Source organism: Phascolarctos cinereus, unplaced genomic scaffold, assembly GCF_003287225.1.
Source record: "Phascolarctos cinereus isolate Bilbo 61053 unplaced genomic scaffold, phaCin_HiC Scaffold_708;HRSCAF=1347, whole genome shotgun sequence".
Taxonomy (NCBI): domain Eukaryota; kingdom Metazoa; phylum Chordata; class Mammalia; order Diprotodontia; family Phascolarctidae; genus Phascolarctos; species Phascolarctos cinereus.
In genome coordinates this window covers 8560-21764 of record NW_027556078.1, presented here as the reverse complement: position 1 = coordinate 21764, position 13205 = coordinate 8560, and the positions used below count along the sequence as shown (strand labels likewise).

Below are 13205 nucleotides of genomic sequence, written 5' to 3'. Positions count from 1 at the left end.
GTTCAGTCCCCTGTTGGTGACCAAGGGAAAACCACTTAACCTCTCAGTGCCTCTGGGAACTTTGACCAGACTTTCTGGGTTTCAGTTTCTTCACCTCTATAACGATATACTTCAACAAGACCTCTGCCATCTCTTCTATCTTTAAGTCTATGAAAACTTTTCTTCTGGCTCAGCATACCTCACCAGGAGAGAAGAAAAGATAATAGCTTTGTGGCCTTTTGCAGCCATCAAACTTCCAAGACTTCCTAGTTGTTGACTAGAAGCCTGCCACCTTTGGTACAAAGGGTCTGTAAAGTATCTAAGGGAAGAAGATCCAGACATATGCTCACCTGACAAGAAGAGACATACCCAGAAACAAAGCTGAAAATGCCAAAACGGCTCTGAGGACCCAGACAAGTGAGTTTTTATAGGACTTAAGAGATGAGAGGAGAAACAATTCCATGGAACTCTCTTGACCTGGGTTCTCATGGCCAGGAGAACACGATATGGCCATATCACAATGTATTAGAAAGGTCATAGTATCAGAGGTCTAAATTTGGAAGGTCCCTTAGAAGAAATAGGCCAATTCCCTCGTTTTACAGATAAGAAGACTGAGGTATAGGAAGGCTAAAGATGTTGCCCAACATAACAGGTAGTGAGGTTGTAGAAACAGGATTTGAACCCAGATCCTCTGACTCCAAATCTGGTCTCCCACTTTCCACTACCTCCTGATCTTTAGAAGGTCACTGAGACTTACTCTGAATGGTATCTAATCTTTTTCTTGGATCTCCTATGCTCATCACTCTCCTCTTCCCAAAATTTTTGTCAAACAGTTTCAGAAAAAGGCCCACTCCCTTCATATAATACTCACTTACAAAGGCAGGTTAGTCAGACACAGATATGAAAGACTTTTTCCCCTTTTATCAATATCCTCCATAATTCTGGGAACTGTTGCTGCTGGCTCACTAAAACCCTACTGACATTCAGAACCTCTTGAGCCCTGGACCCAAAACCAGCAAGAAAAAAAAAAAGTATGCCAGTCCACCCCCCTCCCTCTCTAGCGATGCTTCTAAAGACACCTGAACAGCCAGGGAGAGACAGAGACAAAGAGAGACAGACAGATACAGAGACAGAGAGAGAGAGACAGAGACAGAGAGAGAGAGAGAGAGAGAGAGAGAGAGAGAGAGAGAGAGAGAGAGAGAGAGAGATTACAAAGGAGAGGGAAAGGAGGAGAGAAACAGAGACACACAGAGAGACAGAGATAGAGACAGAGTGAGAGGAAGAGAGAGAAACAGAGAAAGAGAGAGAGAGATGAGAACATAGAAGGGGGAGAGAGAGGAAGGGAGGGAGAGGAAGAGACAGAAAGAAGTAAAGGGAGTCACTGGGAATATAGTTCAGATGAGGTAAGGAAATTAGCACAATGAAGAAAAGGTGAGGCTGGGGTAGGGATAACCTGGGTAGGACCTAGTAGGAAACGAAAGGACTCCTTTATAATGAGGTCATCAAGTTTTAGGCCCCTAGCCTCAGAGCTAGGGAATTCTTATTTTGACTTATTCAATGGGAGATTAATAGAGTCCTCCCACTTCCTTTCAGAGCTAGCTCTGAGACACCAGCATGTGTGTGTGTGTGTGTGTGTGTGGGCATGCTCTTGGATCACTCTAGGTGCAGGCTTCAGCCCAGGGAACTCCGAGTCAAGGGTGAGGCAGGGCTCAGAGGAGAAGCCAGAGGAACTAGAAAAGAAGGTCCCTGCCCTAGGGGACCTCTCACTCTAAAAAGTAAAAGAGACAGGGCACACCTATATCAATAAGACCTGAAAAGACAGTGGATCAAACTAGGGAACAAGCAGCCCAAAGGGCAGACCTAAGGGAGGAGTTGGGTGAGGGAGGGAAATAATTAACCCCCCTCAAAAGAAAATGTTTTTAAAATTACCACTGAAGTACAGGAATTTGGAGGCAGAAGAGCTAGGTTTGAATTTGGGCTCTGTGATTAACTACTGTGACTTTGGACAAGTGGTCCTTTCCATCTTCTTCTGTATCAGTAAAATAGGAACAATAATACTTAGCTACTTCTACAGGGGAAGAAAAGGGAACAAGCTTGATTTGTTAAGCACCTACTATATACTGGCCATTACAAATATTATCTCATTTGATCCTCACAACCCTGGGAGATAGGTGCTATTATCATCCCCATTTTATACTCAAGGAAACTGAGGCAGACAGTGGTTTAGTGATTTACCCAGGGTTCCACAAAGCTAGTAAATGTCCAAGGCTGTATTTGAATTCCAGTATTATGAGATCAAATGAGTTAACGTACAGCAGTGTACAGCAGTGTTTTGTTTTGTTTTGTTTTTTACAAAATGTGAGCTGCTGTTGTTTTTATAAAATGGAAGAATTATGCTAGATAGTCCAAGATCCCTCCAAGTTCCTATCATCTTCTTGTCTACTTGCCACAAATAGAACCTGATGCTTCTGCACCCACACAACACACATCTCCTTCCTTGGAAAAGGTTAGCAAAAGACAAAGATGTTACTACTCTTTCTCTTGAGGCCTGGGACAGTGCTTTGTATGTACTGGGTGGGAACCAATATAAGACATCCTGACTGGACATTTCACTGGTTGTGCCCATGCCTGGCTGTTCTCCTTCCTCATCCCCATCTCTGTCTCCTCACCTTCTTCAAGTCTCAGCTAAAAATTCTACCTTCTACAAGAAGCCTTTCCCAATCTCCCTTAATTCTAGTGCCTTCCCTCTATTGATTATTCCAATTTACCTTCTTTGTACATATCTTATTTGTAATACAGTTGTTATCATGTTATCTCCTCCTTTAGACTCTTTGAGAACAAGAATGTCTTTTGCTTTTCTTTGTATTTCTAGTGCTTACTAAGGTGCCTTGCACATAGTAGGTGTTTAACAACTGCCCGTTGACTGACTGGGTGGTCAGTCAGTGCCAAAGAAGACAGTACCTGGGGGACTTTCTGGAGCAGGGCCCCAGGTGCCTGCTTAGCCCCCACCCTCTCCATGGGTCAGTTGTCCCCTCTTCAGCTTGTCCTATTTCTACAAAACTTTTCAGTTAATAACTACAAACTGCCCCATGCCATGAGGAATTTAATTAAAGGGAAGGGAGTACATGGAAGAAGCATTATTTAAGGGGGTGGGGTGGAGAGGAGAGAGGAACTTGGCTTGCTATGTTCCAAATTAGACCCTTGTCCACCAGGCTTGGTGATGTCACTAAGAGCCCATGTGAGATGCTGCCAAGGTAGGTATCTTCCACAGCAGCCTGGTACAATTGATTTTTTTTTTCAATTGAAATTCAGGACTTGAAATTTATTAGGGATATATATAATCTTGATTTTAGCCCAGAGTTTTAGCCTGTCCAGATAGTTTTGAGTCTTGCTGCTAATCATATTTGCTGTCTCTCCCACTTTTGTTTCATCTACAGATTTGATAAGAATCATTTCCTTGTCTCAGCAAGTCACTAATTAAAAAAAAAAGTGGTCAAAAATATAGTCCTGTGGCTTGGTACTAGAGAGCACCTCTCAGATTCAAACAATCAACCAACAAGTATTTGTTAACCTTAAATTTAGGTTAAAATTCCAACAATAACTAGGTGCTTAGCGAGATACAGTTTAAATAAGGCATAGTTTCCAATCTCCTAGGATTTACAGTCTAATAGGGAGCAAATATTTATCATGTATTTCAATAATATTTTTATGAGAGGTACAAAGTACAGAAGCATTCCCAAAGTCTTAATGTACTTAAAACTACACCAAAACATCTACACTAGTAAAACCTGAGGGGAGGAAATGTTTCATTACTGAGGACAGATATTAAGGAAGACTTCCTGGAAGTGGTGGGGAGATTGAATGAATGATATAATTGAAAGAAATTTAAAAATTATAGGAGGAACATACTAAGGGGAAAAAGGTAAGTTTTGTTCATACATAGCATAGATTTAGAACTGGAAAGGACCTTAGTGGTCAAGTCCATCGCTTTTAAAGTCTCCTCTCCAGCTCTAATCTACGATCCTATCACTCCTTATTTTTAGGAAACTAAGCCTCACCTTTAGTAAGTGTCTGAGGCAGGATCTGAACTCAGGTCTTCTTGAGTAAAAGTAAAACACTGACACCAGAGGTGTCAGATGCATGGCAGCAACACTCTTGAATGGACCCCAAACCAGATTAAAATGAAACCGGAAAATACTTAACAAAATAAAAATACAACTAAACATAGATAATGTTGATTTGTGGTTTTCTAAGTCAATATGCAGCAGGCAGGCAGGGATCCATCTGTGTCCTACCCCATGCATCCTCTATGTTGAGCTTGAGGTACCAATAGGACAGTTAGATGGTTATGTTCTGTAGGCAGAGAAGTGGAGAGTCCAAAGGTCAGGAGAAAGGTCAAGGCCTGAGGTACAGATGGGCAAGAGTCCTTTGCATAGAGGTCATCCCTGAAGAGTAGAAATGAAGGATAATGTGAATGGAGTGATTATAAAGAACACAAAGTGGAGAACCCAAGTTGAACTCATTTGTAGGAGGACCACAAGGAACAAGTAAAAAAAAATTGAAAGAAAATAACACTTCTGAGAGAGGGGATGACTACTAGGTCAGGAAACTAAATAAAAGTTCAGGACTCAAAGAAGGGGTACATTTGAATTGAATAATAGCTAGGGGAAATAAAATATATAAAATAGAAGTATTTATCTCTAGGCCAAACCATTCATTAAGCATTTTAATTCTAGCAGCCTACACAGTTTTCTCTTTGCATCCTCATCCCTAGTGTTTGGCTGAAAGCACTTTACAAATATTAACTCACTTGACCCTTACAACATCCCTGGAAGGTAGGTGCTATTGTTTCCATTTTGCAGATGGGAAAACGGGAGGCAGGCAGTGGTCAAGTGACTAAATAGATACTTGCTAATATATCCTATGGGTTCAAAAGAATTTGCCATTGACCCCAGTATTATTCAAGTCCCCTTTCACCACCTAATCCACAAAGGTCTAAGAGTTTCTTTGCTTAAAATCAAAGGACACTTTGTCTCAGTCATACTAGTAACTTTTTTTCCAAAAACAAATTGAGATTATAATCGCTAATGATAAACATTTAAAAACATTTTTGTTTTAAATCCAATATTCTTGGCCCTTTAAGAGGAAATATTCTCCACAAATTTATATATTCCCTTAAAAAGACACGTGATGATAATTCCTTCTCTGAATAATTCTCTCCACTTTTCTTTCCTACCTCCGTAAGGGAGCAAAGAAAAAGTCTCCTCTCCTTTTTAGAGGCTTATCAGATAAAGCCACTCTCCTGAAAATCTCAGGCTTCAGCAATTTGAACCGGGTATAGTCAGTTTTCCAGCCAGATTTAATAAAACCCTCCTACAGGTTTCTCCTGAGAGGTGGATGGCCTTTTCACCCTATGTAACTTTATTAGTTTTTCAAATCAAGCTACAAAATTTTCATTTTCAATCCTTCTACTTAAAACAAACTCAAACTTCCTCACACCTTCTCAACATGCCTAAACCATCAAAAGCTGGCACAAAGGCACCCAGAACAACCACGCAAGGGTGGAGAACATAGCTTGCTACCCCCACCCAAATTACACTTACCAAGGCTGGGCAGCTTTCCTTTGCCATTCTGAAATCTGAAGGGGGATAAGAATTGCAAATCCAGAGAACAGCACTCTCCCTCTCTCTCCCCAAATAGCTTTATAATATTACTATGCATTTTAAAGAAATCACTGAAATCTTATCTCATTAAAAGCCAGAAAAACCCTTAATTTTACAACTCTAAACACACTGCCTTGATATCAGATATACTGGTGGCAGAGGTAGAAAGACAGCAATTCAAACTCTTAGGAATCCGACCAAACCTGAACCCAAATTCTTCTCAGCCCCTTCCCTCTATCAATCCCTACCATCTTGGGCGGCATGCTTGGTAGCTCCCTGCTTTTTTGATTCCATTACTCATTATCTAACTTATTCTGTTATCCCAACTTGGCCAGTGTTGGGACTGTGTGGGACAGCGACCCTAACCCAAATTAAACTCAGAGACTTCTCAAGGTGGAAAGCAAAGGTTACCTTTATTACAATCTCGCAAGATGGCTGTCTGCTCCTTCATACATGTGGAGAGAGAGAGACTGCATAACAGGGGCCCCTTATAAAAGCAAATCTCTGCCCACCATGCAAAGTCTTCACCCACTATGCAAACAAGTTTCCACCCACCACTATCCCTTACCCCCTTAACTGGGGATGGGCTTACATTCTAAGCTCTAAAGCTTCTTCCTATCCCCTTAACTGGGAGGTGGGGCTTATATTCCAGGCCCAAAATTCAAAGACAGGGAAAGAGGTGGGAAGCCAAGGGCAAATGGCTCAGGTTGGGGGTGGGGCAGGGCTTATTCTTTCTGTTAAGTGCTTAAAAACAGGGTCTGAGTGGGGGAGGATTTTGAAAATAATAATCACAAATTATTGACCTTTTGAGGAGGCTTCATCTCTGAGAGTTCATCTCTCACAGGACCACCCCCAAAAAAATCTTATTAATCTCCCACTGAAAGTCTAAAGTGGGAGTTCTTTTCCACTGTTTCTTCTCTAATTTCAGACTTAAAATTTTTCTGGCAGACATAAAACATTTACATAAAGACAGACAGAAAACGTGTGCACGATTCTAATTCTAATCTTGACTGGTCTTTCCTTCCAGCAAGAAGCAGAGTCTGATTCCCCCAGGCTAACAGCTCTCCTTCCCCTTCCTCAATGCCTTTTCCTTTGAGCTCCTTCCTCCCATTTCTAGACCATTCCTCTAAAAGCCCCATCTGGGCTAGCCTCAACAGTTGTCAGAAATGAGGATTCTGTGGACCAACAAGGCAGGTACTCTAGCCACAAATTTTTCCCTGCTTTGATCAACAGGTCTACTTTACATGGTCTACAGCCAGTTCTTCCCTTTTTCCTTAAATCTGTTCAAACACTCCATTTGGCAAATACCGAGTCTCAGGTCTCATATGCAGCCTGGGTGAGCCAGAGAGAAAAGCAGAGGACCACCAAAAATTGGTGGGAGCCCTCTTCCTCCATTTACCCCTCAAATAACCACTCCGGGGGCCTTAAGAATATTCTGGACAATTCGCCACGTTTGTCATAAAAACCCCAGACTTAATTCAGAATTCAGCCTGAGACTGGGCTCGGCGAATTTCCAAACAAGAGTTAGCTGGGTAATAATGAAATCACAGTTGTGGAGTGAGAGAAGAGATGCCTTTTTCATCAATTCTCATGAGAATTAGGTGTGTATGCGCCCTCAAGGGAACCACACACTTATACAGGAGCACAGCAAGCGGTTTTATAGGATTACTTGGCTTTAACTAAAGCCCAACTTGTCCCAACATTCCTGCATGTCCCAAGTAATATCTGTGTTTGCAATGCAATATCTATTGTTTCTATAGAGCCTGTGAAAACCAATCTCTCACTCATCTTGTTTACATGTTTGTGTAAAGCAGTAAACCAATAAACCAATCTCCCTCATTTCTCACACTGTTCAATTAATTATTGGAACTCTAGAGGCTTTCTGCCGGGGGGGGGGGGGGAGACGGGGACTGACTACTCCAGGTTAATGTTGATTCAAATTGCTGAAGCCTGAGATTCCCAGAAGGGCAGTTTTTTATCTGATAAACTTCTAAAAGGAGAATGGATTTTTTTGCTCTTTTAAAGAAGTAGGAAAGAAACGGGGAGAAAATTATTCAGGGTAGTAATTGTCACCACGTGTCTTTTTAAAGGAATATATGAATTTGTGGAGAAGATTTCCTTTTAAAGGGCTGAGACTTTGGATTTAAAGCAAAAATGTTTTTAAATGTTTATCATTAACGATCACAAATTCAGGTCTGATTTGATTTAAGTTTACTGTTCTGTAAAGGGAAAAAAAACAGTTGTTTTGGGATAGAAAATGATATGACTGTAAAGTGCTTAATACAATGGCATATGTTAGACATAGCATTATTATTATTCTAATTCAATGTAATGTTAAAAGTACCAAGAGTAATAAGATCAATAATTGTATATGTGATAATCTGGAAATGCAATTGATGTTATCTGAAGTTTATTGTTTGTGTTATTACTCTATTTCTAAATTGTATTGTATTTCTAAAACTCTTAGATTATAATATTTGAGGGACCACTGTGAGGTAGAAATGGTGCTAAAGCAGTTCTTAATCGGGAATGGGTCTTTTGAAAGGATATCATACAAATGAGATACTTTGAAAACTTGGTTATATTTGGTTATAAGCAAGTAATAATAATATTGGTATTTACTATGGTAGCAGATTTTCATTTGAAATCTTGACTATTATAAAAATATGTGATGGTTTAAAGTTATAGTTTCAATATTAATTATGAGATGAATGATTTTCTGTGCAAAGTGATTTGGAAATGCATTCATCTAAATTGACAATGGGTTATTTCAAAGTTTATTACTATTGTGGAAATATAATGTGTGCCCTGTGGTACAAACCTATTGTGAACAACTTACTGATATGCGCTGTTTTGGAATTAATTAGGCATCCTCCCATATATCAGAGCCTCAATTAGGAAAAAAACTGTGTGTGAATTTATGGATAATAATCCTTTCCTTTAAAGTACTAAGAGTATTAGGCCTTAGAAATTAAAATGTACTGTTGAGGTTTGGAGGTTGGGGATAGTGGGACCCACAATTGCAACTCGTGGGTCCTGCCCAGAAAAAAAAAATTGACCCAGGCCTTCTTTCGGCCTATGACAGCTTGTTCCATGTAAGCCAGGCTCTTGAAGAGTCTGAATATTTGTGATGCTCATAAGGATGAGCGGGTATGGGGAAGTCTCGGCTATGAGGGGGATCTGGGAGTGGCCAGGTGTCTTGATGGGAGTGTCTGTGAGGTTGAATGGGGTCTAAATAAGATCAGGGATGGAAAGTATGGCCTGGGGAAACTGCTAGACCAGGTGGAGCGGTTCAGGGAGAAAGGGTTTGTTTTGGGGGGCCAAGCTTGGGCCCATACCCCATCATTGCCATTAATGATTATGAATCCAGATTTGATTTAGTCAATCCAACTAAATTAAGGTCATCTGACAGTAATTAATTGGTTCTGTTTCAAGTTTTAAATATATGATAGGTGCTTATGGTATGGTTGTATTTCTGAATTTTCTTATATGGTGTAATCTGGTAAACAACTGTATCAGCTATGTTGTTACAAAAGCAATTTGTCTTATAATCTAGAATGTTGACTAGATTAAGAATTATACTATCACAGAAAGAAAAAAAAAGGAATGGGTTGGGAAGCTGTTAGGTTATTCTATCTGACCCTGTGTTGCAATATTTTTTTAAAGTACTATAATTTGGGAAGCAAGAAGTTTTGTCTATATTTAAAGGGAAGTTTTAGCTGGGATTATTTGGTTCTCATTTATGAAATTTAAGATTGTTAACTAAGCTATTGGGAGTTATTGGTTTTGTTTGTTTTTTTAGTGAGGCAATTGGGGTTAAGTGACTTGCCCAGAGTCACAGGGCTAAGAAGTGTTATGTGCCTAAGGCTGTTTGAACTTAAGTCCTTCTGATTCCAGGGCCGGTGCTGTATCCTCTGTGCCACTTAGCTGCCTCCTGGAGTTCTTGTTTAAATTAAGCACTTATAAAAGTATTTGTGTGTGTGTGTGTGTGTGTGCGTGAAAAGGAAACCTGGTAATTATGCAAAGAAGAGACTTTGTAAAATCTTGTAATCGTTATCAACCCTGTGCAGGAGTCTTGTGTTGTGGAATTCTTACTGAGTAAATGGCCCATTATAGACTAGAGAATTTTTGACTAGATAATTTAGGTTAACTAGCAATTTTGTGGTAATTAGGAAATTGTAAGCTGTTTTTAAGAAAGGAAAATACTTTTATGCAAAGAAAGTCTTTGGTGTGATTTTTTTAAGAGGGCCTACTAAATTTGCAAGCTAGTTTTGTTGCAAATCATAATTTGATATTGATGACAACTATGTCCAAACTTACTGTGAATTTTGAGTTTGTTTCCTAGGTTTGTTGTGTCCCTGGATGGGTCTTAATGGATGCTTTCTGAGAAACAAGAGTCAAAAGCAGCAACTCAATGGGAAAAGCATCAGAGATCAAAGGCTAGTGATTAATACTAAAGCAACTATTGTAATGAATTGTAAGTGGGGGAGATCTTGCTTTTTTGATATGAATTCATTCCATGGCCTAGCAAGGGTTTAGAACTAATGTTTGAACTTCTCTGAAACTGCCTCATTCTTTCAGATTAAGATTGGTTAGAGAAGCATAAATAAGCTTGAGAAAAAGAGAGGCAAATCTGTTAGAGTAGCAACTTATGGTCTTAATGGAAATTTGATTTTACTCAGGATGTTATCAGGAGCTAGAACATGTCTAGGAAGACATGTAAACTGCTTAGGGTTCACTTTGGAAATGTTCCCTAATTAATGTGATATTATACTCACACCTGAAACCCTGATGAAGGGAATTTGCTATCAAAGATCTTGGGGACTGTTAATGAATTCTGACTCTAACTCCAGGTATTGTCAACAAGGAACTGATTGAGCTACTAACCCATGATGCCAGAAACCCTGTGAGGGGTTTGTGAGCTGCATCTAGGAGCTGCAAGAGAGTGTTCTCATGAGAAGATTGGGAGAATGACTTTTCTGCATGACTGAGAGAGGATTCTCCTGACTCAATTTCCCCACTATGACACCTGGCAGACTTTAAGCCTGGCTCAATGCAGTTGGCTATTAAATACCTTCTGCCTGTAATTGACATGAAGGTAGGGAAGAATTGTTCCTTTACTTTAGTTATGTCCCTATTCTTTCATGGCAAATGTTTAAATTCATAAGTTTTGTAAGCATAATATCAAATCTATTAAATAATAGACTGATGCAGGAACATCTGAGGTTATTATAGTAAGATGCAAGTATAAGATTTAGTTATTTGGCCTAGAATTTTAGAATTAAGTATTCAGTCTTGACATCTATTACTAGTACATTCCTGTATAAGTCAGGGAGAGTCCTTAATTTTTACAATGGTATGGGATAGTTAGGAAGCCAGCTTGTGGAACGAAGATATTATTCTGTTACTTAGTTAATACTTAGTTAATATTAAAGTTGTCTCAGTTTGTTACAATTAATGTTAAAAGAAGAGTGGCTTGTGGCCTAGCTTGTAAACGCCTTAAAAGAAGCATCTATTTTAATTATGGATTATTTATTTGTACATGACCAGAAGTTGGAATTGTTTATTACTTGTACAGTTTTATTACTTGTGCAGTTTTAAAATGATTACTATGTATTGGAGTCTGTTATTAATTCCTTAATAGAATCTCCTCCTCCTGATGGGAATATGAATAAAATGAATAATGAATTAATGCAAGGTATAAAACTAGAACTAATGCAGAGTGTAAGGCCAGGTTCTAATTTTCTGTTACTTTTCTAATTTGAGTTTCTTAAACATGACAATTCGCCAAAGTTCCAATTTTTGATCCTATAATAATGAAGACATAAGGGTTGAGTTAACTTTCATTATTTGCCCTGGTTATTGCAAGGTAATTTAAAAATTGTGTTAAGATCAATCTTATAGGAAAAGACACAAGAAGAAGAATCTCTACAAGAAGACAGTCTGCTGGACACTGCTTGAACAGCACCAAGACCAGAAAACTTCCCTGTATGATGTCCAGAATGCCAGACAACTGTATGAACAGAGACTTCTGCAGCCTTAAATGGACAATTTATCATTACTTTGGGGTCTCTGTATCTGTATTTACTAAGGGGACAGCCCCCTTTTTGATTTGTCAATGCATTGATCAATTTCCCTTCCTTCTCCCATATGTTATAAGTTCCCAAAATCCTTGATGAAATGTTGACCAATAGCACAGCTCCAGATGGAACCATTACTAAGGCATCGCAAAGTCAACCACTTTAGCTGAGGAGCTGGCAGAGAACTCTGGCATAGATAATTAATTAAAGGAATAGTTAGAATCATGGTTGGCAAATGGAAGGTAATGGCAGAAGACAGCTGGGGTATTGACAGTTGTAGGCTATTGCATAATATCTTGTGAAGAGACTGAGGTGAACCCTAATTATGTCAAAACTAGAATACATAATGAATTAAAAGATGCAGATGTAACAGAGTAAAATAAAAGAAAAAGGGGGATTGTAGGATATATGGATGTTGCTTCTGCATCAGAGGGTGGAGTCAAAGAAATAGTTTTTTTATTATTATTATTTCCACAAAAAGCCAAGTAGAAACCTTAAGGAATGCAGTCTGGGGGCTAGGTGGAAGTTGAACAAAAGGGAATTATAAGAAAACACTCTTGGTGGTGAAAAGACTAACCTGCTGAAAACAGTTCTGAGGTTAACATAAAAAGGGTGTTCCCAAATAAGGGCCCAATGGCAGAATTGTGGGGAATGGGAGATGTAATTAGGGGTGGAGGCTCACGAGGGAGAGGAGTAATAGGTGCTTCGATAGGCTATAACCTCTATAATACCCAATGGATGAAACAAGGGAAGGAATTTCGAATGGGGAATAGGGAATAAAAAGATGTGCATTTGTCGATACATGTGCTCTCACACATACAGGATGCCCAGCCTTCTTCCTAATTCAACAATGGCTTCATGGAATTCATGATATTGATATAGATAACAGGAACCAGCAAAGACTTCAGGAAAAAGTAGTCAAGCCACTTCATTTCCATTCCCTCATCTGCAAAAACTTGGAACCTTAGGAATTATCCAAGACAATACTTCACTTTATAGAGATGAGGAAAGTGAGCACAGCTCTTCCAGCCCAAGGAGAAGGTGGATCCGGGTTTCAGACCTGGGTAAGCGTACAGCAGTGTTTCTAATAATAATGTTTTAGCCCAGAGAATACCCTATAAAAACCCTTCTCGTGCCCCCCAGCCTCCATTCTACAACCCAATGCCACATTGCCTCCATCGCTATTTTGCCAATAGGGAACCTGGCTGCCCAAAGGAAGATCCTGGCCACGTGGCTGGGCATTAGCCTCTTCTTGCAGCTGTGTTCCCACATGCTGTCACTTAATTGGATTCTCTCTTCCCAGCCCAGCCAGCCCTTTGCCTCAGAGCCAGATAGGACAGCCCTTGCAAAGCAGGGCTCCCAGCCATTCCAGGAGGGACTCAGCTGACTGACTGCCCAGGCCAGGCCCCACTTCTACTATCTACTCCCTCTACCAGTTCAATCTCCTCCTTCACTCTACTAACCACACCCTAAGTCTCAGGTG

The 13205-nt window shown here is 39.8% G+C and overlaps 1 long non-coding RNA gene across 1 annotated transcript; it reads left to right on the top strand.

The window, feature by feature from the left end:
- Nucleotides 1-297: 297 nt before the first annotated feature.
- LOC110204613 (uncharacterized) lies at nt 298-12779 on the top strand. Its single transcript, XR_002323352.2, has 3 exons — nt 298-396; nt 10496-10740; nt 12545-12779. It is a non-coding gene; the product is annotated as an uncharacterized LOC110204613 (long non-coding RNA).
- Nucleotides 12780-13205: the final 426 nt, after the last annotated feature.